This window comes from Dermacentor andersoni, chromosome 3 (assembly GCF_023375885.2).
Source record: "Dermacentor andersoni chromosome 3, qqDerAnde1_hic_scaffold, whole genome shotgun sequence".
Classification (NCBI taxonomy): domain Eukaryota; kingdom Metazoa; phylum Arthropoda; class Arachnida; order Ixodida; family Ixodidae; genus Dermacentor; species Dermacentor andersoni.
Genome location: NC_092816.1, coordinates 25,696,086 through 25,722,642, shown reverse-complemented (window position 1 = coordinate 25,722,642; position 26,557 = coordinate 25,696,086). Strand labels below are relative to the sequence as shown.

At 44.5% G+C, this 26,557-nt stretch overlaps 1 long non-coding RNA gene across 1 annotated transcript in view; it reads right to left on the bottom strand.

Moving 5' to 3' along the window:
• The window catches only part of LOC140216332 (uncharacterized), a 181,626-nt gene that overhangs the window by 25,001 nt on the left and 130,068 nt on the right, over positions 1 to 26,557 (bottom strand). Inside the window, exon 2 of the long non-coding RNA XR_011892978.1 lies at positions 8,634 to 8,734. This is a non-coding gene — a long non-coding RNA (uncharacterized lncRNA). The remainder of the gene's footprint in view (positions 1 to 8,633; positions 8,735 to 26,557) is intronic.

Below are 26,557 nucleotides of genomic sequence, written 5' to 3'. Positions count from 1 at the left end.
GCTGTCAATTCTCGTCGAGTTCCGCAAGGGATTTTTGAGGGGGAGGGGATACGGGTGGAGGGGGCGTAACATCGTCGCTGCGCTGCCCTAAATTCGACAGGCAAAATGCATCTCATGGGTGCTGTACATATGCGCGGAGAGCAGGCGCATTTAGAAACGTTAACCGAAATCAAATTCAGTCCTTAAGTTTTACGTGCCAAAACAACGATTTGATTATGAGGAACGCCGTAGTGTGGGACTCCGGATTGATTTTGACCATCAGAGGAATTAAGGTGTTCCCAATGCGCGGGACAAGGCGTTTTTTTTTATTTCGCCCCCATCGAAATGAGGCTGCCGTGGCCGGGATTCGATCCCGCGACGTTGTGCTTAGCAGCGCAACACCATAGTCGATAAGCCACCGCGGCGAGTACCGAAAACAAATGCAAAGCGGAAAGAATCGGTGCACAGCTGATACTGCCTTTCGTTCAAAAAGTGGTCGTTGGTCCGAATTCTGCTTTCGTTGATCTGAGTGATCTAATGCAGCCATTATCTGGAAAACGTTGATTGCGAAACGCGCTAACCGGGGTGCCCCTTCTTGATCAAAGGGAAACCTCACGGGAATCAGACAAAAACAAAGCCATTAGTCGTGACAATGACAGCGCACTTTGAAGTGAAAAGCTATGATAAATAAGTTGGTGCTGTTTGGCACGAAGAAGCAAGACGCGCTCGTTTTCTCGGCTATAATGCCAAAGTGTAACTATGAACACGTGAAAGCAATTCGACATGAATATACTACCTAAATAAGTCTATCACGTTTTACGCATAAAATAGGACCACTAATCTTGCATCAAGCGTTAGTGACCTGGCGTCTAACATAGATGTGTCTGAGTTTATAAATAAGATGGTTGGTTTTGTGACGGGCCAGCTTCATTTAGAATAGCCGAATGTTAGGAACCAGAACGTTAGGGCGGGAGTTCACAGTATGTAAGGGCTGCTTCCCATTGTGCAAGCTGTTGAGGTCAGCCAAAGTGTGAGCAAGAAGAAGACAGAAATGTGCTCGTTCCGGGAAGGCCCTACAATGAGAAATCTACGGAACGTTGCATCTATTACTCGATTCCTTGTGAGGTCAGCTTCGGTCATCGCTCATATACCTGTCGGTAGTTACTCGCGAAAATGCGGCCCATGCACGCAGCTCCCACTGGACCCGCCGTGATTGCTTAGTGACTTTGGTGTTGCTCTGCCATGCATGAGGTCGTGGGATGAAATCCCGGCCGCGGCGGCCGCATCTCGATGGGGGCGAAATGCAAAAATGACCGTGTCCCGCGCATTGGGGGCACTTCAAAGGTCCCCTAGCGGTCAAAATTAATCCGGAGTCCCCCACTGCGGCGTGCCTCATGCTCGGATCGTGGTGATGGCACGTAAAATCCCATCATTCAATTCGAAATGGAAAGACTTCGGAAACGATCGATGCACGTGTTTCGACGAAAAGGTAGAGGACACTCAATAGCGACCAGCTCCGAGGAAGCAGTGACGGGCGCTAAACCGCCGGCGTGTGACCATATAATCGACGTGAGAAGAGATACCTGGTAGCGTGTGACGACTAGAGGAGACGAGATCGATGTTACACCGGCGCGCACGGGATGACAGGGCGAGTGGCGTGATCGATTGAGGGAAACAAGCGAGCGTCGGTTGGCGCCGTCTATCACGCTCGCACCGCGAAGTACTAAGACGTCGTGCGGCTACTTTCGTGCAATCCGGCTTCGTCTTTGTAGCTGTAACGTGGATTGCGCCCCTTGGGTCACTGCTTACCCGCACCGAGCAGCACTATACGAGCCCGACTGGAAGCCCGGGTTGTTTCGCAATGGGTTGGGCCAAGTTTCTCGCGGTCGTTGCACCTGGCTCATCGCCGTATGCGCTCGCTGTGGTTGCGTGATTGCATGGTGCTAGGATTCTCAACGGCTTATAGTCGAATCAGGACGTAACTGCGCTTGCTTATAGGCAAAAAAAAAAAAAAGGTGTGCGAAAACGGGAAAAAATGGTGGCATGACGAGTGACGCAGCGCCGCGTTTTTCTTTCATTGTGTGTGTTCTTTTTTTTTGTTTTTGAAGGACAAAAACAATCTATGAGTAACGCATTCAGGAAACTAGATAATCGTCTTGTGAGTGAACAGACAATACTACAACACCGTCTGCACCGATCATCGGCTCAGAAGGCGTAAAGGCACTGTTGCGCTATCTGAGACCATCTGGCTTGTGCGAGCGACTCTGTAGTGCTGTTCATGCACGTCTCTCTACCCCATCTGTTTCTTTCTCTCCTTTTTTCTTTTCCCCTTCTCCCTTTCCCCAGCGCAGGGTAACCAACCGGACTCTTGACTGGTTAACATCCTTGCCTTCCTCTTATCTCTCTCTCTCTCTCTCTCTCTCTCTCTCTCTCTCTCTCGTTTGCCATGTTTATCTCTGCATTTGACCCGTTAACGAAACAGCCCGACTAAAGATCATATGCATACATCCAGCATAAATTGGATAGGATTGCTAGGCAATGTGCTGGATAGCAATAAAAAATATTGCAAGCAACTGTCGGAGATGTTGCGAATGCGCAGGTCTTCGTTTCCTTTGAATTCACGGCTGCCCGTTTCTTCCTTTTTTCACAACATGCAATCTGTCAACGGTGAGTCGAACGTAATATTTATGGTAATAGCAGTAATATCAATATAATAAGTAATGAGTAATCTTAAAGAGATATAGAAATAGTTAAGTCTTGCAAATGAAATCGACACCTGCCTCACGTTCGATTCCCCTTTGAGCGCGATTATAAGCACTGGTGCATAAGCATTGTAACTTTTATTCTATAATTCTTGATAATTACATTTCAAAGCAAATTTGGAGCTCTGATGCAGGCCGCGTTTCTGTATTTTCTTCGATTGATATCGAGAACTCCACCGTCACAAGAAATCAGCCGTGGAAGTACTCTTGATAACTTCGCTTAAAACATTTCACTGATAGTCTGCTTGCATGAGTATGCGCGCTGAAAATGAAGATTACGTGATGGCTAGGACAAACATAGAAACGTGCCAATTAATGTAAGCTTGCATAAACAATGTTGAATAGCCTGAACAATGTTGAATAGACAGAGAAAAAAAGTAATGCAAGGTGTACCACGCAAAATTTTCTAAGTTCGCAAAAAAAAAAAAAAAAAAGAGAGAGAACTGCGAATAAGATGGCCATCCTACGACGTTCCCCGTACAATTTTCGCTCAACTTCGAGTAAAATCGACTGAATAAATTCATGCCGATTTCTTTCGTGAAAAGGACCAACGAATAAATTTTCAAGCGTCATTTTTTTTCGACCAGCGGACGTATTATGGGAAGGTCACTTTCGGCGACACTATCGCCTCCGCCATCAGGCGCATGCTCAATGGCTGCTGGATCAAAACCGGATGAGCTGATTGGCTGGTTGAGCACTACGTCACGCGAAGGCGATAATATCACCGAAAGTGGTCGTCCGAGAATACGTGCCTAGATAGCAAGAGTTTTAAAGCGTTTAATTGTCGTATTTCTTTCTCTTCGAATGCCAACGAAGAGCAAACCATCCTCAAAGCGATATCAGCAAATTTCACTCATTATTCTGAATTCGTTTAGGCAATGTCACGTGGTCTGTAAACGAAAGCACCAGTGTGAATAAAGTACGGCTTTTGGTAGCCGTTTCAAGGACTTTCTCATATATTTGGACAAATAGACGCACCAAAGAATTAGAACTACAAAAAAAATTATATTCACCTATGCATTAAGTGTCGTTAAAGCTTTAATGTTTCCACAAAAGAACAAATATTCAGTATCGTTAATCATTTATTCAAATATTCAGTTTTGAGCATTATGTGTCCACCTCATAACGCATCATTATATGCTGGATGCCTGGCCATAGAGGCATCCAAGGTAATATGTTTGCTGACCATATCGCCAATGAATAACAACAAAATCTAACAATTTTTCAATAGCTGTTGCTGCCATAGACTAGAAGCTTTTCATACGCACGAAAATGAGGGGATATCGGCAAGGTATGCGTGAAAAGAAAATTCTTAGTGAACTTCACGTTATGAAGCCACACTTAACATTTTGGCCAACGCAACAAAACTCGACAAACTGATGTCCTATTATGTCGATCCCGGATAGGGCACACATTTCATTTAGCCCAGGACAAGAATCTTTGTCCGGAGTAAATCCTTCCTCGAAGTCACAACGACAGCATTGTGGCCACAGTGCATTGTCGAAATGCAATTCAGCATTGAATGTGTGCCAGAGACCTTTCTGGACAAACAGTACAGTACTCCAATGAATTTCTGGGGTAGGAACAGCCAGAAACGTTGTGACGAGCTAGACTTACTTTGACCAAACACGATCCTGTGGAGGCTGGATTGGAGAGGGTTTAGGAACAGTATTCTATATATGTTGTTGGCCCTAGCGGATACTGTATTAGCTCTCCGTGTAATCTGTCTGCTCTCTGCGTAAACAAGATTATAAAGCAGGCGCAGCGAATTAAAAGCAAACAACTCGTGATTGCAACAACCGTGCGCCGCGCGCCGGACCATGTATCGACGTCCCTTCTGCAACCCGCTATCTTTTCGGGGATCTTTTCATCTGCTCGGCCAAATTCATCCCGGAATAATCAGCGAACCTCGCTGCCTCTGCGCCACTCCGTGGGTAAACAGATCGACGAGGGATTCCAGCTAAAGAGATCGATATCAGTAGCAAGGTAGCTTACCAGGCGGCTCGAAAGTTATGCCCGAGAAATAACCAAAATAACACTGTCAATGTCTTTGCAGCAGAAAAAAAACTGATTAAAAAATAAGTCAAGGCGCCATGCGCCTCGACTTAGTGCTTAGCTTTTATTTGATTTTCTCGAAAGAGTTATAAAAAAATGGTATGCTGGCCTATCTCTGAAGAAACTTCTTTACTGCTTTTGATATTTCTTGCCGGCTCTCGTAGACAGTGTGCAGAAAAGCAGCAGATGAAAACAAAGGAATCTCCAACAAATGCAAAGCGTTCCGCAGAAATGGCTACAGAAACTCGCGTTTCCATAGATGTGAAATATGGACGAGTTGGTGGTGATTGATCTACGGACCAGCGCAGAGGTAGTAAGACATGAGATTTTGATTGCGCTCTATTGCGTGACATTTATACACGCTCCGTTCTATCGCGCTGTCCTATACTTCAAGTCCATTGAATTGCGCTCGAAAACATTAAATCTCTCTGATAACAAATTGTTCTGAACGACTGTGTTATGCCAGCGTATTCACACAATGATTATATGACTTATTCTACAGCTGGCGATTTCATGCACCATTTTTCGTGTACAAATTGTTTGAGCAGCAGGGATCAGATCCAGAGAGTTGTAAGTACACTCTGCCTCTGCGACGTACATAAGTCGTGCATATGACAACGCTATTTAAGTTTGCAACCGTATGCAGCCCCCAATACATACAAGTTCTGCGGTGATGCGAGTGTTATCCCTACAGGTGTTCACCCACGCTTGTGTGTGCATGTAGGGGGCGGGGAAGAGGGGCCTGAAAACTCCAACTGGTCGTCTCCATTTGTAACTCCAGTTTCACCTAGCTTATATACAAGATGTGCTATGGCTCTTCAACTCATGCTATCGTGTACCCAAACAAAACACGGACACAAAAGGAATAGAGTAGTTTTCTTATTATACAACGCGTGAAGGGCCGCATAATGTGTGTTGCAAGTTCTATTTTTCTTTTTTATTCTGGTTCAGAAAAAGTCGAAATGTGGTTGGCTTTCCTGGTTAGAATATTGTCAGTATTATCGCCCTATCTTTTAGCGACGCACACTGAAATATTTTCCGAGTCCTGGTTTCATTTCCGGTAAGTTAGTGTCAATAATGTTTGCAACTTAGCAATAAGAACCACAGCACAGGCAGAGGATTTCATATAGTGTGAACACATGTGACAATACTGAACAAGTAAGTACAGGCGTTATTTTTTTTCCCTTCAAGACTTGAAACTAAGATCTATTTTGTCATGCGTAGGCGTGACACACCCTATCTTTCCGCGGCATCTTTCGTAACGCCCGAGCATAAGAGCTCTAGTTCGATTCCCAGTTTCCAGAGAGCTGCACGGCTTCCTTGCAACCACTCGTACGCTTTTACCGTATTTGAATGTCGGCGCTCTCAGTCATCCGCTCACGTCTGCCTTTATTGGCGTTGCTGAACATTTTTGTCGTCTGCTGCGCATTCACGGTAACTCCCCACCCGGTAAGGCTTTTACCTCCTTTGGTCGATGGCTGAGGCCCGGACGGCCGCGGTCTTTTGTCCTCGTTAATCTCCAAGACCCGGCAGCGGCGCAAAAGTACTTCACCAACCTTACAACACCACACCTAGCATTTGTTTCAATCAATAGGCCCTGGTCGCATAAAGAAACCTTAAAAGCACGTGTTCCGACTTGAAGTAGAAAAAAAACGCTAAAAGTCGCCGCAGCCAGACAGATAGATGCGATACGAGAAAGAAAAGTCATATTGTCATAAAGTTCAGATGGAGGAGAAGCGACAGAACAGGCATTGCACAATAAATGCAATGAGTGACTATGCACTTTTGCCGATACTTGAGCTGATCTGGCCGCAAAATTACTACAAGTCGAAAGGCCTCACTACGCTATAAAGTCATGGAGCAAGACGCAATTCGCATCCTGACTAAAGCCTTCTTTGTAAAGTGTTAAAAATTTGTCTTTTAGGTGTGGCTAAGTAAGCGTCATGTTGAAATATTAGGTGGTGGTCCTCTGTCGGTTAGACATCATTTATATTACGCGCAAAGCAGATACATTATCTGAATATGAGGCGCATAGCGAACGTTTGTGGGTGAGGTCATCTGGCAACATAGGATGCCGATTCCCTACCTTTTAGTGCACTGTAGTTCCGTGGTTAAATTTAAGCGAAACAGATGCGGTGTACGCCACAGAAGCTGTTCTGTTCACCCCATCCTTAACATGGCAGCCCTAAAGAAAAACAGGTCCGTGAGAACTAAAGTTGACGACGATGACGAAGTACATTTCTCATCTGCGTGATACAGTTAAAGGCGTTGATCTGAAATAAGAGACTTCTTCAGAGGCTCAATGATATTATGCGAATAAAGGCAATAGAACGTTCAACAGAAGCAAAGGACAAGGAATTTAAATAATTTAATGTATTAGAAGGCAACATGCTTATAAAGTCCTCCATTGTCTGTTCACCGGCGGTTCTCTTTCGCAGTGCATCGAAACGCTTTTAGCGTGCTTCTAATCACCGTCTATTTGACTTATTAAACACCGTAGGGAAATATAACCCTGGTTGAATTGAACTGAATTGAATTCAATAGCTGTGGGTTTACGCGGTCTGCGGTGGAAGTGATTGGTCACTCAAGGAAAACGCCATATCGACCTCACCCCTTACTTCCATTACCGCCTTCGATGGCGATATAAAGCGAGAGTCGGACACGCTCGGAGACGCCGAGACAATACGCTTGCGCAAGACGACGACGCGTGGGCCGTCGCGGAAATGGCTGGCGAAGGCCGAGGACGAAACCAGTGGTGTGGATAATGGCGCATCTTAGCAGCGGAGCTGATTTCACAAGTTTAGATATTCAAGAGGAGCTGCAGTGGTAATATTTAACGCACTGAAAGGAAATAACGTTTTAATGGGTGTGCGAACTTGCAGTTCCACAAGCTGACATATTTCAAGGACATATTTAAAAAGGAAATATACCTAGGCTTTAGCATTCTCGATCTTTTCGGAGCGATGACTTTTATGGCATCTACGAAATTCGCAGCGTCATTTCGGATGGGGAGTCATGAAATGGCGAAAGTTGTTCGTAAACATAAAGGGAGAGAGAGAGAAAAAAAAGAGAGAGAAAGCTCTTTATCGAAATGCAGACAATACTGCCGGCGTGTATGCAGGAGCCTACATGCTACCCTGCATAGGGGAGGGGATCGGGGACATAAAGGCCCTAGAAGTAAGAGGGCTTGAAAGGAAAAAAAAGTTCAAAATATATGGTCAAGCTATTTACAGGTGAGGCAAAGATGGTGTTGGTAAACATAGAAACTACCGGCATACTATATGCTGTGTGATTGCTGCCTAAAGGCCCGTTAAAAACTTTGTTTTAAAAAATTATGGGGTTTTACGTGCCAAAACCACTTTCTGATTATGAGGCACGCCGCAGTGGAGGACTCCGGAAATTTCGACCACCTGAGGTTCTTTAACGTGCACCTAAATCTAAGTACACGGGTGTTTTCGCATTTCGCCCCCATCGAAATGCGGCCGCCGTGGCCGGGATTAGATCCCGCGACCTCGTGCTCAGCAGCCTAACACCATAGCCACTGAGCAACCGCGGCGGGTGTTAAAAACCTTTAAAAGGTGGCTGTGTGAAAGGTTGATGTTTGTAAGCCGGGCAATGATGTTACTGAGATAGAGAAAGAGAACGAAAAAGAAAGGCAGGAAAATTCACCAGGGTGGACCTGCTTTGCTACCTTACACTCCGGGAGGGGGGACGTGGGATGAAAAATGAAAGGAGGAAGGAAAGGGTTGGCAAGTGATGTGCGCACACTAGCAAAATGGCGAGTGCACTGGAATAATACAGTGAAGGAAGTAAACATAGGAAAAAAAAGTGACTCACAGGCTAATCGGTCCGTCGATCGGCAATTGCTCCTCGTGTCATAGACTGAGTCGATATACGACGTTCATTAGGACAGTTTGGTGCCCGATGGCCATAAGTACCTTGACGGTGAAGCAAGAAAATGCAGTTCAGATGACAAGTAATTACTTTGTAAGTGTTAACATGGTTCACGAAAAAGTTTGATGTGCGATTGGGAGGGGTAGTGGTCGAAAATTCAATACTGCGAGAAGCTAGAAATGCTCCACGTTAAGTTACATGGTTCACATAAATCAGTTACATAGAAAACCGTTCACCTTGAACAAGACCTTGGGACCATGGCCTCACCTATCGCAGCTCCAAAAGGCCACAAAAGCGCTGCTGTGATTTTTGAACGCTACTGGAATGAGCGACCATCTGTGATAAAGAGCAGAAAACTGTTACCACGTCGGCGGTATCCAGAGTGGACTTTCTCTTCTTCTTTTAATATTACCCTCCCCCATTCCCGGTATAGGGTAGGCAACCGGGCTCCGTCCTGATTAACCATTCTGCCTTTCATTTATCATTATCTCTCTCTCTCTCTCTCATATCAGCATCACTGAAGACGTGAATGTCACGGTGCTTGCATGTGTATCAAGCAAGAGCACGTGCGAAAAAGAAAAGACAGGTTCAGATAAAATAAAGATACAACAAAACATTGTAAGATGTGACAACCACGCATGTTGAAACGCTGCGCATACCACCATTTGCTTAGCGATATAATTTTTGCCGCTGAATTTATTTCGAAAAGAACCCTCTCGCACACCGCAACTTCTTGCGAAGCTCTTAGTATTACTGAACATTGGTCTAAATAAATAAAAAAGAAAGTTGCAACATATATGGCTCATTGCTGTTCTTGTGACCTGAAGGTTCTGTGTGAAAGGCAAGACAAAAGAACGTTTTTTTCATTTGTTTATACATGGGATGCTCTGGGAAGGTTAAGGTGTGGAAAGTGCCTTGGCTACTTCCTTGCTTTATGCTCTATTGCAAATAAATAAATAAATAAATAAATAAATAAATAAATGTTAAACATCATCATATTTAATATATCTTGATCTTGATTCTTTGCAGTAATGATAAATATTAAAAAAAGTTACTTACAATTATCTTATCTTAGCTAATTGGAGAAGTTGCAAAGCAGCATAATAGTCAGGTGCGCATTTCATACACGTGGAGAAATTTTCGGACAGCAGGACCTCGCGTAATTTCCAAAGAGACTTGCAAAGACTCCACTCGCGCCATAATCTGCTCCGCCGTAAGTTTCTAAAAAGAAGTTCGTCTAATGTTACTGCCCTTCAGGGAAAGCCGATACAACGGTCCATTAGCGTGTAAGCGTAATTAAGCGCACTTCTGTATCCATTAATCTAGACCAGCCGACTCGTGGAGCCGAAATCTGCGTCGCAAGCTCGAAGCTAACGCGGCGTGCGGCCCGCGCGGCCTTCGCTTGCAAAACAGGCGAACTCGCGCATTTCGCCGGCCACACCGGACCATGTCGGCGTCGGCTGACGCGGACACTTTGTCTCTGTACTTGTGGAAAGGAAGCCGCGCAGCTGTTCTGGCTACAGAGTAGGGTGACGGGCTTCTCGTAAACAGTGTCGCGCCAGCGGGGGCTGACAATTAGGGAGGGGCATGCAGCCTCGCCCAGGGCGGGCCCTTGGTCCGAGGCTAATCGGGGAACGGAGAATTTTCACGCTCGAGCTGCGTCCGACCTCGAATGTCGAGCTGGATAATGCGCATCGCGAACGATGTATTAAGAGCTGCGCATTTACTGCAGGGCTGTTCCGAGTAGGTTAACTTGGAGAACGTGAGTCCCGACGAACGGCCCACAACCCTAGAAGCGTGGATGGTGTTCCCAACCGGCGCTTTTATTACCCCGGAAGTATTTAAATTACATGAAGGTCTTCTTTGAGGCTATAGCTTCAGCGCTTTCTCATTATCAGAAAGTTAAATAATTTCAATCACTTTAGGAAACTCTTGTATGATTCCGAGATGCAGTCCCGAACGGCGAAGTAGAATTCGTTGTTAATAAAAGGGGGAGGGGGGGGGAGCGAAAGATTCCTTAGCCTTTGAGTAAACAGCGACTCCGGCCTACAATGTGACTGAACAGGGCCTTCGAGCCTACAAGGACTCTACCACACGAATTCATCAAACAACGAAACAAATAAAGCGGGAAGGAAATTAAATATTTTAATTGAATGAACAGGGCCTTCGGTCATACAAGGACTCAACCACACGAAGTCATCAAACAACGAAACAAAGAAAGCGGGAAGGAAATTAAATATTTTAATTGAAATGCGGACTGAATTATTAAATAAGGTTATGCTTCGTATTCAGAATTTAAATTGAAGGAAAGGAAACTTGCCACCTGAGCTGGGAGCCAAACCCAGGGTCTTGTCCTTGTGCTCATGTGCTATTCTAAATTCCTCGTCTTGCTTGCGCTACATTATATCGTTCCAAGATGGCATAACAATGAACTCGCGCGACAACACGAACCGACGACCTCAGCACGACGTGTGAGATGGTCTGCAATATCAACTACGGCGCCGGCTGTCGATCCATCTAATTTCTTGGATATTTTTGCACACGTATACTAGACCTATAGCCCTTCATTTCTTAGCTAGAATCACTCACTCCCATGAAGGCGGATGTGGAAATATTTTTTCAACAGCAGCCGTCAAGTACTGCGTGGCGTAGGCCTTTGCTAGTCTGTTTATCGGTGCTGACACGTAGCTCGACTTGTCTACTCCACATTGTCTCTTACTTGCAGGGTCGCCCATGGATTACGTATTCCCAACCAGCACAAACATAAAGGAACGACAACAGAAATCGCGTTGTTTCACCGCGTGAAGCATCACTACCCTCGGATGCACAAGCATTTTGCTAGAGGTTTGCAGACGGTACGAAAGGGGGGGAGGGGAGAGAGGAGGTCGGGGGGGGGGGGCAGTGAGGGAGAATAAAAACACTTGGGGTCGATACGATTACGCACTTGGATATTTAGTTTAAGTTCTTGACTTTCACGCCTGAGGGAATGCTCAAAAGAAACAGAAAGAAAAGAGTAACAACAACAACAAAAAAAACGAACACTCACGGCCTCCGTATTATTGCAACACCAAGCCATGCAGACGGCATGGGTGAATACATTTACCAAGCAAATGCGAACGACATGTTGTTAGTGCTTATAGTAACGTGATCGACTCCGGCTCTGCAAGGGTGTCGACTGCGGCCGCCGAGAAACAAAGAACATGCAAATAGGTTTGTGCGCCGGCACCATAAGTCTGCTTGCTTCATCCGTGATGTGCTGCAGTCTTGACGCAACATGTCAAGGGCCGACTGCCACCTCATGCAGATTGTATTACAGACACAGGGCCTTTTCTGCATCTGCGGGTGGATTATGCTGACACGACGTGTCGTCACATCAGCATAATGCACAAGGCAAATTCGCATAAGCAAATCCGTCCCGAAGTCAGAAAATGCGGTCAATGAACTTCTCACGCATTTACTTCGCGGTAAATTATTTGCGGTGAAAGGAACATCGCATTACATGGATTTATCTGCAGTGACAGAACATTAGGTTGCCATGGAGGCTATATAGGCGAAAGACGTGCGTTGAATGACGTATTCGTGCATGCTCAAAAGGGGTCTTTCTGTTTCCTAATTGGAGCTTAGGTTCTCCGTATGTGCTGGCACTTACTACAACGGCGTAATTTTCTGGCGTATTTCATAGCCTGCAGATGAGACGTCAGTGAGTTGAGAAAAACATTTCTTATTCAAGCAATCTCTGACCCTAATCAGCAGCAACGTCGAAAGCATCCTTCTGCGTATGTTGAGCGCCGACAAAAGGACTTCGTTCCACAAAACAAAAACGCTGCAAATCTTGGGCGGAATTTAGAATTTTTATTTCGTAAAAATTGCTTTGTGAATACGATACCCTGAGTTCTTTGCCTGCAGTTCTTTATTTTAGCTATGATTCGTCGTGCCTATGGGGACGTCTTAAGGCGTTTATGTGCATAAAGGAATATTACAGCCTTACCATCCCACAGGCAGCACTGACGGGATGTAATGAGTATCTGAAATCCATTACGAAGCTTCTTTGTAATAATTCCCGCTTGAATAAGAGGGTAAGTTAAGGGGAAGGTAAATTTGGAGGACTCTTAAGTTTCGCCTTTAAGGGTGGAACGCGATAGCATTCAAAGATCCCTGACTGCTACTCACCCTTCCCGGCAACTGCAGCTTATGAGACAGTACTGTTTACTGGGAAGCGTTGGCGGAGAACGCTATGCCCGAAGGCGAGCTTTCTGGCAGAAACGCGGCCACTTGCGTGTTCCGATCTCAGAGGTAGTGCAGAGCAACGCTAAAAATTACATCTTTTCCAGGTTTGTGTTATTGTTTCGCACTTTTAATAATTAACTCTGAGAAGGTTTAACATAAAAGGCATGCTCTGTCAGTGTTTAGTTTCATGGCATTTGTTCCTAGGTTATCATTCTTAAAAATTCCGAGGAATAACTTTGTCAAGAATGTAAGACAAGGTGTGAGCAGCTTTACTGATACAATGATGTGGAAATATATCCCGAATATACCGCATGCCATATAGCAGGGCGTAACATATACGAAAATTTTCGCTCATGAACAACTCTGCTGACACCGGCACCGTATATATTGCTACACGGGGCCTTTAAGGCTATCGCTTTGTTAAGAGCACAGACAACAGCAGTGACTGCGTTTTCAAAGGCGGTCGCAGAGCAAAATTATTTGTAAGAAAGTCGCACCATTAGCTGAAAAAAAGAAGAAGAAAAATTGCTTGCGTGCGCGAGATCTAGCCGCGATCGCCGGATGACTTTCGCACGCTTTCACTCGCACGTACAGCACATGGCGCGCGGCGACGATTTTATCGGTTTTGGACTTCATACGAAACCTCATGGCGGTGGCCACGGTGACAACAGAAATGCGCCTGGAGTGTCCATATAATTGTTGTCGCCATAAAAGTACAGCTATAAGAATGACGTTCGAGTCCACGGACTCAGAATATTTTGTTCTGCGAGCAATTTGCAACCTACTTGACTTGAAACAGCACGCAAAAGCTGTCTTTTGGCCTGCAAATAAGGTCACTAGGTAATTATGTGTTTTATAGTCTCTTCGCCATCACTAAAGTTGCATCATGCCAAAGCAAAAACAGCTAGTCAAGCAGGTGAGCCTTCAGTGCGAAGTATGTTGCTGTCAATGAGTGCGCTAGACGACGTAATACTGGGCATTGGTTTTCAGCTTTCGTTCCTAGGCGTAAGAACAGTCCGTAAATGATTGACCTAAAGTTTCGCGAGGGGACACTCTCTGCTCGTTGAGTGAAAGACAGTGACGGATTTCGGCCTGTATGCGATGACAGGGCACACGGATGCAAGTGACACATGAGCGCAAAGCTGAGGCTGTGGAAACCGCGTGCCCCGATAGATTGTGCAGTGAAACTTCGTCGCTTACTTGCAAAATATGACGAAAAGGCAATTAGCCTAGATGTTTTTCAGGGTTCTGTTATATTTTTCCTTCAGGTGATCTTGTCCTGGACATGCTCATTACTTAGGCAACCATGGTTGCTTTACTACAAGTCCCCGACTTGAGCAAATATCACTTGAGTTTGCCAAGAGTACGCAGAATAGAATTGAAAGCAATGTAGTGTTACTTCGAGTGAGATTAGCACGGACATATATTATGACTGGGTCCTCTCCGTGGCACACGACAAGAACGTCGTCACATTGATGTGGACGCATACCTGACGGCGGTCATTTCTGGCAGCGGGCAGCGGCCAGGCCTACGCTATCTGTAGGCCCCATGAGATCCGTGCAGTCATAGTTGTAAGGGCCTATGATGAAGGAATGATCCTGCGCTGCTGCAGTTCTCATTAAGCCGATTTGTAAGGCCAATAAAGAACGCGTACGCTACAATTAAATAGTGGTATGTAACATGTGGAAGACGGTTTCGTAATATTCAGTATCTAATTACTCAAATAAAGTTTTGCAGTTTCACCTCAAGAGGGAAGCATCGACAGCGATAGCAATGTTTAGCGTTGCGCTTGCACCCCTCGGGCGGTGTCTTAACTCTACGACGGGATACGACACGCTGGCGCGACGTAGCACGAAGCTGCTACTGCTGCGTAGAAGGAACATCACCCTAGCAACTACCAGGCGTCTCACAACGGTGGCATGATAAGGAGCGTCGCCAGTGGCACTGCAGGCGCCGACGGTGTACGAGATCAGACTGAGGTGAAGCAGTCGGTGTTAGTCAGCGCCCAGTGAAATAAAGTTAGCTTGATGATTGCTGACCGTTCCGCTCAGAGCAATGACTTGCATACGCACATGCATGCACACAGCATGCACACAACATGCACCCACCTCGTGCACCAGCAGGAACGCTGGTGTACCTATAGTGCCGTACGCACAAAGCTCAAGCTACCAGCGAAAGGCTCAGCGCTGTCCAGGCTGCGCAACCTAGACGATTCGGCCTAGCGCTGACGGTGCGTCGACGTCGTGTCGTTGCTTTTTGCAGCCAAGCGTACTCGAGAGCGACAGCGTGGCAACGACAGCAGCAGCAGCGGCGCCTCGAGCGGCCGTGTAATTGCTATCGCAATAAAATATAAAAAACACGGAAAAAGGAAAAAAATAACATGAACGTTGACACACGAAAGGGCATGTAGAAAAGAGTAGGCTTATTTCGTAACTACAGCGGAAAGCTGTTTATAGGAGGCTTTGTTCCGCAGAAAAGAACGCTAGAGGGCAGTGTGCCATCAGTCGTGGCTCGTTGAGCTCTTGATTTAAATAAAGTTACCAGTTCTAAGGATGAACTTCGCGGTGAAGGAACCAAAATCACAGATTGTAATTGTGTCGTAACGATGCGTTGACTCTAGAGACACGTGCCGTCGTAAATGGACGAGATGTATTTGCGCTCAACTTTCAGATCGTTTACCTCAATTGTTTAGGACTTTTATTTGTCTATACCGCGTGAGTGTACAGAAGGCAGTGGCCGGATAAAAGGATTTTGTTAATTATTTCTATCAAAGCAACGCACGAGTGCTTCCAGCGCGAAAAGAAATAGATAAAGAAAGGATGAAATGCCTCGAAGCGAAACATTTCCATCGGGCCATAGAGAATTCTGTTCTCGGTGCATCCAAAGAACTCACAAGCGGCAATAAAAAACACAAGCAAAATTAAATATAAAGGTTGGAACAGCGAGTCATGACGTTTTACGCGAAACCGACCAAAAGGCAGGCTGAGCGCTTAGTGAAACAGAGCAGGTAATAAAAGAAATAATGCAAAGATTACAACACTGAGACAATGTAAACCACCCTCTCCACTTTTCTTTCTTTCTTTCTTTCTTACTGTGCATCTCAACGAAGATATTGTTGTAGCTATGGTGGTCATGTTTTTTCGGTCACCGTTTCTTGTGTGGGCCATGGATGACGTTTTGACTTTTCTGGCCACGCTGCCAGATGCTGAAATAAGAAGAAAGCACACACACACAATGATATTTACCAGACGTATCTTTCCATATTGTTGGGCCGTACTGATTAGAACCGCCTTTAAAAGATCAACAAGAGTGGGCTCTACGGAAGTAGTGACATTCACTTACTGGTAACATTGGAAATATTTTCATGAGAACTTATGAGTGTGGAGCACAGAAAATTAAAATACTTCAATGAAGGCGTAAGTACGCCTTCGGACACCTGAACCGGTCTCACGTAGAAGAAATTGGCGCCTCCGTATTGTTAGTTTTAATATTGGTTATAAAGAAAACTAGTAGCTTTGTCTGCTCTGTTAATGCGACCGTCCGGAGAGGCACACAGAACAAGCTTGTAGCTGAGGAAATGTTCTCGCACTATAAGAGTCATCGAAGCAATATAATAAAGTAGCCTTACACTCCGCTTCTACACAGAATGTGCGCACAATAATGATGTGAGCTTGATGGAAGTGAAGCTCGCAAAACCTCAGGCTAACCCTAGATACCTAATACGTCCCTCCGTCCGAAGATCTGCCACGATGAACATTCAGGTGCTTTTTAATTCAATCATATTTTATTCGAGCGAATCGAAATGACCTCGTCATTTCGAGCCAGTCTCTATAGCTTCAGCATTATGGCACACATAATAAAAATTTAAGGAAAACACGGGGAAGGCGGGAGATGGGTATTCATGATGACCTAAACGAGAACGAGGTAAAAGCGGGAGCCAGCGTTTCGACAAGTGGAGTTGTCTTTTTCAAATAAAAAATAAAAATTTAGCAAACGAAATAAGGCTCATACATACGTCGACAAGCCTTGCTTTAAGAACCTCCGCAATTGTTTAACCAGGCTGAGCCCCAAGTAGGCCATTTTGTTTCGTACTATAATTGGCCGTCCATCACCTTCCCTAGCACATCCTACTGAGGTTTATGTACACAGCTACCCGTAGTGAAATGAGGCATGTGTGAAATACAGGCACCGGTGTCGTACAACCCTTCTGTGAAAAGATTTTGCCCAACCAAATTGCAACTAAAGACCCACAAAATGACAGGCGCTGCAGGCTCTGCCAGGTTAAAGTAAGTGTGTTTGAACTCAAACATGAATAAGCTTGCTAATCCGATTGCCTCACAAGAAAAAAATTGTGTATTATCCGAAATTTATTGGGCAACATGGTTCGTTTGTAGGAAGCGAGTACGAACAGTGACAGCACAGGTGACAATAGAGCGCTTGCTTGGCGATACTAATGGAACTTGGTAGGAAAAATAGATAAATGTGGTTTCGACGTTCCAGGCCTGAACAACTATGTATTCAGGAACACGACCTTCACCAAAACTGACTGCGCAGTTAATAACACACAACATATCGCATGGCTCCATCGTGAAACGAAATTCGAGCAATTCTTCTATACAGCCTTCAGTTCTAGGTTGTCAAGTTTGTCTAAAAAAAAGCGGCCGTGGACTACACTACCCACCGTTGCTAATCGACACTTAATCGACGTGTCGTGTGTAGGTCGTGCAGTGCGCACTAGGAAGCTACACAACTTGTCATGACCTCGTCGCGCCACCATAAAAAAAAGCTTACTGTAATCTCGCTTTCTGACGTGGTCTGAACACTGTATTGCAACAAAACTTATCATGGCGCAGTAGCTAGCTCTTAGTAGTAGAAATATTAGCGGGCAACTGAACCTGGCTTACCACTTTCCTGCTGTTGCTCCGTTTTGCCCATGTCATCGCTCATCTATCAGGGTCAAGGAGGTACAAACTGCATCTGAGTTACACGTTGTGATATTAAGATTGAGGAGGCCATAAGCATCGGTTAGAGTGCGTACTAGCGCGCGCGTGTGTGCGCGTGCGTGGTGCGTGTGTGTCGTGTGTTTGCGTGTTTGTGTGGTGTATGTGTGAGTGAATGAGTAGTGTGTTCGTGTGTTTGTGGGGTGTGTGAGTAAGTGAGTGTGTGTGGTGTGTTCGTGTGTGTAAGTGTGTGTTTGGTATCTTTGTGTGTGTGGTGTGTTTGTGTGGTGTGTGTGTGCGTGTTGTGTGTGTATGTGCGTGTGCGTGTGTGTTTGTGTTGTGTGTGTTTTATTGTAGACGTTTCTTAAAGGTTTTGCAGCATAACGGAGGTAACAATCTTCCTCGCAAAATGGATTAAGGCTTTGTCCCCATTGTAATCTAGGAGCTAAGCGCTGATTCAGAGACCAAAGTGGGATGGACACGGCACAGTCACTGACGTTCCACTTTTTCGGTGGAAATACTTGCAAATACACAGCCCGCAAATATACTCGCGCTGCAAATAAAGGAAGAGGGGGGGGGGAGGCTACACGTGGGAGCTACACACCATTTTCTTAATTTAATTCACGCTTGACCAAAGATTTTAGGCACAATTAGAAACTTAATAGCTGCTGTAGTACGGTAAGCAGCTTGACGAGTCGGTACGTTGTTCGCGCTGTAAGTAATATTGCAGTTAATAGCTGTTGGCTGCGATCAAGCATTGCTTGCATCGGGATACTTGGAGACACATCCTTTGGCCGCAACCACTGCCACTAATATACATGGGAGTAAATGGTAGCCAATGGGCACGAAGTTTCTCTCTGCTTTAAGGTTTCACCGCTCTTCGCAAACAGATATTCATTGCTATTCCGTAGTGGTACAACCAATTGACTTTTCAACACGGTTCCTCTCATGCACCGCGATATATATTCTCCATGAGTAATACTCTGTTTGTCGGCTTGGCGTAGCTGACGATCAGCGCGATTCCGTGACGTCATGCCCACGAAGCAATAACTTCATTACGCTGGCACCTACTGACCATGCGCAAAGCTTTTCGGCGCCACCTTTGACTGCGCTGATAGTACTGCATTACCCGGGCTCCAGTGTTAACGCTCAAAAAGATCACGATAGTAAGAGTCAAGTGCGTCGGCAATTTATATATGACGCATCCCCTATTCGAGTGCAATTGCTGGCGCTACGGAATAATTGAGAATGTATGCCACTCTATTCCCGTCGCACGCGTAATCTGATTAATAATCTTTCGTTATAGCATCGGCAACAACATTCTGGAAAATTTGATACATGTAAACGCGTCTTTTGCCAAGTTATGGTTTTATAACAGTGCTTATATATACTGTAAAAAACAGTCCTCGGCAGAACATAGACAATGTACGTGCATCACTATGATATGCCAGCTTTAGCAGTAGTTGTTATGGCCTCTTCTGCCTATTCCTAAATTACGTGCGCCACCCGCATTGCACAAAGCGCACAAAAGGACGGTAAAAAAATACCAGGCTGTTTCTTTTTTTTATTTGTTGCGTAGTTGCTTTCGCTTAGAGTAAAAACTATCTGAAAGCTATACGTCATCTGTCCCTGTAGGAGAAACGCCACAGCGTAGTGCCCCAGAATATGTTTTACTTCATGAACTATAGCTTAATTTGAATTTAAAGGTACGATGTGTTATGGTTTCATATACGATAGTGTCTACATTCAGCGATCTTTATAACGCGGCCGTCGAGGTCGGAAATACAGCCCGCTACAAGATCTTGTGAGCCTGGCCTCACAGTTCTTTAGCCAAGAAAGCAATTCGAGTGCTTTTTCACTACCTGAAGGCAACAGACTTCAGTTCCCGACTATAGACATCCTGCACCTCAGTCTTCTCTCTCTCTCTTTCACTTCCCGTTCCCCTCCCCACGTGTAGGGTAGCAAAATGGACTCAGTCTGGTTAACCTCCCTGCCTTTCCTTCTTCCCTTCTCTCTTTCTCTCTCTCTTTTACTATACAGCAGAACGCCGCAGGCATTGAGACACATGCGACAATTCATTCCATCTCCCTCACAGCTCTGTAGCCCAACAGATCAGTTTCCGCAATCTTTCTTTAATCTAGCAACGAAAGTCCCTGGCAGGTGGTCTGAGAAGCGTTGCAAAGCCAGCACTGGAGGAAAACATATTATGTCGACACCTTAACACAAGGTGGCGTAGACGACGCGACTCACAGGATTTGGTGGTGCCCGTTGTAGCTGCTGAACTTTCGATAATTGCTGCGAGAACAAGTTATGTCAGCTCGACTCTTTCGAATGGTGGAAGTGTCGTGGAGCCGTCCTAAACTGACATGCTGTCCTTTTTTTTTTCCAAGCCAGGGGATAATAAGTGCGTTAAATTACGCCAATCACATGGCTAGATTATTGGCATAATACAAGTTTTACACTCTGATTGCATGAATTCAGTGTGTCTTTCCAAGTGCCAGTAAAAATAGATAAGGCTGTGGTGCTGGGAACATGGCAGGGTGCATAAAGCGTCATCTTTACCCCAACTCCGAGTAGCGCCACTAACCGGGGAAACTTGAGAGCTAGTCCTTGGCATCGAATGTTATCGGAAAAAGAGGCCACAACACACCAGTGAAAGTAAAAAGAACTAGGTGAAAAAAAAAAGAACAAATTAAGGAGGTTAGTGAAGTGAACAAACTTCAAAGGAAGGAGACGTAAAGCTTTCGGAGGGCCGAAAAAGAGAGCGAGGATCAGTCGTTGCCTTTCATTTCGCTAACTCCCAAGGTCTGCACTGACGCTAGAGGGTACTTGAAGAAATGGAAGACAGAGAAGAAAACGTAAAAAGAGAAAGAAAGATTAAAAAACAGGGTGGATATGAGTGCGCATTGCCATAATAGAAATGAGATTATGATGATGAATGAGAACACACCAGAACCAGTGGTGAGAATCCTCGGGCACAGGAAGATATGTTTTAGGGACAACGACATGAAAGGATAGATGAATGGAGTCAAAATAGCTTGGGAACAAGTATTTTCTCCACTAATGAAGCGCGATGGGGTAAATGATTAAGGCGGTTAGGAGAATAGAAGAATATAAGCTAACAAAGAACAGAAGAACAGAAGCTAACGTTAGAAGCTTCAATAAAGCACAACATATTTTCTTCGAGAAGAAACAAACAGAAATTCCATAGTCTGTACAAATCCCGGTCCTCACCATTTTTTTTTCAGAAGCATCAAACATCGCCTTTGTCCTTGGAATCACCGTGCCATCGTCCCACCATATGCATCCACCTGTATTAGCGTTTGCATTGCGGAATATCTTGTGAACAGTGCAGTGCATCAGTTTAAACATTGCATCAGATGTAAGTTGTGACTTGCGCGACGGTTAAGCATCACAATCCAAGCGGTTACACGTCGAATGGGATGCAAATAAAGCCTTTAACAAAATCTCCGCTTCACACATATTCGCGCAAGTCTGTTGAACCTGCATTCGTGTTTTAGTGTTCTACAAATGAAGCTTTCCGGCTCTATCAAGTCGCGCGTGGTAGATGGTTAGTTAGAAAGCCCAGTTAGCGTAACACGACGAATTCCTAACTTAACCGAGCAACATCTCGCACCTCGCTCGATGCCATGGGAACCCTGCAAAGTAGGAGGCATTTCTTCGTTCGCTCAAGAAATATTGCAAATGACACTGACAGGCGGCTAGTTGTGCATCAGTTGAGAGGGCAGAAAACCGTAAACACGATGTCTGTCTGCCCATACCAGTGAGTGTCGATCCGTAATCCGTCCTTAGGGGTTTTCGCAGACGTTGCTGAGATTCCAGACGTTCCACCCTCGCCATTTTTTCAGGACTCGCATATCTGGTTATATTTCGTAGTTTCTTGCTGCGTATGACAATAGCTGATGTTGAGGAAAAAGAAGTACTGACTTCTGATTCTGCGACGTACGACAGCCTGGCCCAGATTACGCCGGTGCTGCGCATACATGAATAAAAGTAAACGGCCTAAAGCGGAGGCGTCCATACTGTTGTATATGTTTCTCCGCCCGCGCCTGCGCTGCGCCGTTCATTTTTCATGACGTTTGAAACACCAACTAGCTCAAACCAATATACTGCTTGCGCATACAGTTTGTCGCGGTCGATAACGGGTTTTTCGACGACTTTAACTGTTAGCATCGAAGGCCACGGTGCAGTATGATAGTCCAAATTTCATTGTTTGGTTACTTTCGGGGAATATTGTTTCGTGGCTTAGTGACTCTCTCTCTCTCTCTCGTCTCAGAATTATTTTTAAGATAAGTCACAGAAGAAGTCATTATGGTGAGTCAAACGGTGGGGATAGCTCCCGCAGTACTTAATGAACTACAGAGTAACCCATCCGCCAACAATGCTGCGCGGAAACGCGCAAGCAATAGCTAAGCTACAATCGGGGGAGACCTTTAGTGTAACATCCTTGTTTTTTCTCGGGTGGAGGGAGTCTCTTCGGGGCATAGGGCCTGTGGCGGCCCTTACACATTCCGTCACCTGGACCCGGGTTTCGATCCTTGAAGACCCAGTGAACCGGGAAAGTGTTCTGCTCCAGCTTCTACACCGGACATTCACCACCTCTTATGGCTCTTACCCAGGAACGAGGACTACTTGTGAAAGGATCTTAAGAGCGTCCAAGCTCCGAACGGAGCTACATATGTTAGGTCGTGGGTGTCAAGTTCGCTAAGTCACTACTGCAATTTATTGCGTGAGGAGGACCTCCACGCTTTTATTCAAATAACCAGCATTGCCGCAGGGACAACATCACGAAAAAGAAAACACCTTTCACCGTACTTTGTTTTTATAACGTTATGTTAAAACACTAGGAATTAAGGTAATTGAACCGCGTTTCAAACGGGTTGAAGTTAAAGACGACAGACACCACCGCGTAGATTCTCGTTCTAAAATGTTGCCGTTGAAACGTAACAAACGCTCATCGTTAAACAGCGCTGTGCCTGTAGTCTTTACTTTGTCATCTGAAGCGCAGTACGATTACTTTCTAAGAACAGTCCAACCAGCCCAGTTCAGCACACTCTAGCTTAAACGCAGTATTGCGGTGCCTGGTGTGTTAGTTTGTTCATGAATTCCTTTCATATGGCCATGGGGCAATCAATTGTCCAGAGGAAAGGTAGCCGAATAAACTTCTTACTGAAAAAAGAGACCTGATGCCGCATATGCTGTATCATGGACATTACGGCACTTATATTTGACCTCAGCTAATCTTTCCACCAAACACGGCGTATTTTAACAGCGTACTATTCCACACAGGGCGGCTTTCACGCAGAGAGCCACCGCTTGTGGAACAATACGCCACAATATTTTTGGTGGAATGTGAGAGCTATTAGTTATAGAAATCGCATAGGTGAGGAAGTGTTGCTTTAAGTCTACGGTTATCCTGTTCTTTCAAAAAGAAAGAAAGAAAGAGAGAAAAATTTATTTGACATAGCCGAAATTGCTCCAACTGTGTGTTATCTACAGTGATGGCTTAAATAGGGCCATATTTATTGCTAATATGCCAATTCATGAGAAATTATGACCCTATGGCGCAAGAAAAACAAATAAATGGCTTCTATTTCCTTACCCACTGAGAATGCATGCCTTTCGCTTGCGGCTCCACAAACTTCGCCCCACATAGAGGACACTCAGTGGAAAGTGTGAACTCCTCTCTTCCTTCTCCTCGTTCAATCCCCTTCCCCCCTTCCTCAGTGCAGGGTAGCCTACCGTGCTCAGCCTGGTTAACCTGCCTGCCTATCCCCTTATGACTTCACTATTTTTCTCTCGCTCTCTGATTCCTCTAACACTCGGCCAGTTGCACCTCCTTTTCGCGCACTCTGTGCAATGAGGCACAACCACTGATGTGCGATTTAACCTGCCAGTGCACCATTGAACCCCAGAAAAACAGTTTCTTTAAGTTCAAATGCACATATGAGAAACGTCAATTCTTTAGTTGAGTTGAGTTGAGTTGTTGTAGGCTACTGGTGGGATTAGCCTTGCAGTTGCTGCCGGCAATTGCTCCACCAATTCTTTACGAATGCAGTCACGTTGTTATGCACAATGACCCTTAAATTATTGCAACTAACAATCATGTAATCATAGGAAAGCTATGCTATTTTGTTATTTTATGTAACAAGAAAAAAAAAAGTTGTGCTTTACCCTCCTACTATATAATCGGCACGCACTAAAGACGAACATAAAGATAAAAATAAAATGGCAAGAAAGCAAGACAACTCGTCTGTTTCTACCAACACGCATCGTCCGTTATTTCGCGTGTGTTGGTTATCTCTTTAGACGTTGTCCTAACACCGAGCAACAAGAACAGCCAATAGTGGCACTCGTACGGTTTTTGACGTTCCTGTTGTTGGGCATCCGTTCGCGTCTTTTGCGCCCATATCCGTTTAGGCAACGATGCCAAGCAATTATCTCAGCAAGAAGTTCCAGCAACCTAAAGGAAACGCCAGAATGAAGATGTAAAATTACTGGAAATATCGGAGTTCGTGATGTTCATGCTAGAACGCAAAGGATGCATTTTACCGGTTTCCGAAGCCATCTGTTCAGCCTTTTCTTTCAACGTCGAAGAAAATGATGGTGGCAAGACGCCTATATGAGTCGCATCTAATGTAATATTTTACAGTATAGCGTGTAATATTCGCGCGAAAGGCGTTTATCTTCTCACTTTAGAATAGACTCAGAACGTGCTATTCTGTAATTTGAAAGGCCTATCTCATTTTAACTCGTGTCTGATTCGCTTGCTTGAAATGGCGGCGGATAAAAAAACGCGAAAGAACGTCCAACCACATTTTTTTTTGTACTCCAGGGGAAGAAACCTAAAGCCCCTTCGTAAAAGTGTAATTTAGAAAAAATGTGCTTCGCAAGTTTCGCAATTTTTGCTTTATATAATATTATCACGCATTTTATGCCTTTTCATAATTTAAACGAAATAACTTCGGAGGCACTGGGATCGCATTTCACCCATTTCTGTATCTCATTTGCTAGGTCATTTATTATTTCTTTCTCCCACTCCTTCCTTTCTTTTTTTGAGTGACATAATCTATTACTTTTCTTTCTGCAAGTGATAATAGGCCGGCGTATCGAATTTCACATTTCGCGCGATGGTCGCAACAGATTTTGGCTTGCTTGCGACAGTCGGTTCGTTGCGAATGTGTAATAACGCGATATAAATAGCGACCGGATGTAAGCCGTGTCATTTGGTCTGATATCTACCAGATGTGTAATCAGTTGTCTATAGCTGTAGGTTCATTGCACAAATGTTGAGTAATGAACTTTTTTTTTAGTTCCTTGTTGCTGCATGCCTGTCCGCACATCTTGCTTTTTGCATATACACACGTTGATACATTTCACGTTGTCTTTTAGTTGACTGTGCATGTTCTCCATTAGTGTTACTCTCCCGAAAACGTTTTCGTAATCTACAAGGGCTATGTAGAGGGGTCAGTCATATTATGCAGGCTTTCCAATACAATATTTTTTTTTAATGTCTGTAACCTGTTTCATAATACTTTTGATAAAGCGAGCCTACGCTCTGAGCTGATTAAAGGTCAAGCGTTCACCTCAGATTATTCTACATCATCCTAGCGATTATAATAACATTGGTGGAACAAGGAATGTCGCTGAAGCCATGTTTTATTTTGTAACTACTGTTGATCATTTGAAACTTCCATCTTCCTGCGAACCGCTTTCTTGTTTTGAATTAGCGATTATGTTGTATAACTGCGAAAGCAATCTTGCGTCAAGGAAGCCTGAGCAAATCTTTTGGGTTATATGTAGTGTTATTTCACAGCTAATACAACTGTTCACAAAAATTGAGCGAATACTGTTATTTTCGTAATAGCATTCGTAAGAACAATTGCAATAGTCATTTAATAGTATAAGCGTCTCAGACAAGGAGATGGAAGCTGGCCATTTTATTTATGGACTTGTTGTAAAAGTGAGTTCAACGTTCTCGATTGGAAAAGATAAAGCATAAGATTTAACGGGAATGATCTAGGGAAGCTCTGGTTCATCAAAGAGACGGCCTTGTTCAGCACCGACGGAGGAAATTTACAAAAAATTATCGTTATTGCATATCCTCCCTTGAAGGTGAAGCATGGAAGCAAGTCGAGGAAGGATAAAGGCATACAAAGATCACGTGAAAAAAAAAGAATAATTTATTCACCAACAATTAAAGCCCAAGACATTCTTGTGCTTCTTTTTTTAGTGTTAAATGTCTAAGAGAGATCGACATGGAGGAGGATGTCGGCTATACCCGTTCTCGCTTAGCCAAGCAATAGGAATGTATCAAAGATATGCCAGTTCAAACAAACAAACAAACAAACAAACAAACAAACAAACAAACAAACAAACAAACAAACAAACAAACAAACAAACAAACAAACAAACAAACAAACTAACTAACTAACTAACTAACTAACTAACTAACTAACTTTCAATAAACAAATCAACAAACAAACTTGGTAACAATAAGTAAAGTTCCATGCCGTGTTTATGAGTGACATCAGAAAAGGCGTAAGAACGGATATGGTTCTTTATTCTTGCACATATTCATGACGAACAATGTGCTCGATCAGTTTCGCATTCTTCGTTACTTGCTCCTTTCACTCTCGTTTTTAGGAGTCCACGAATATTAAAATTAATGCTTCTGTC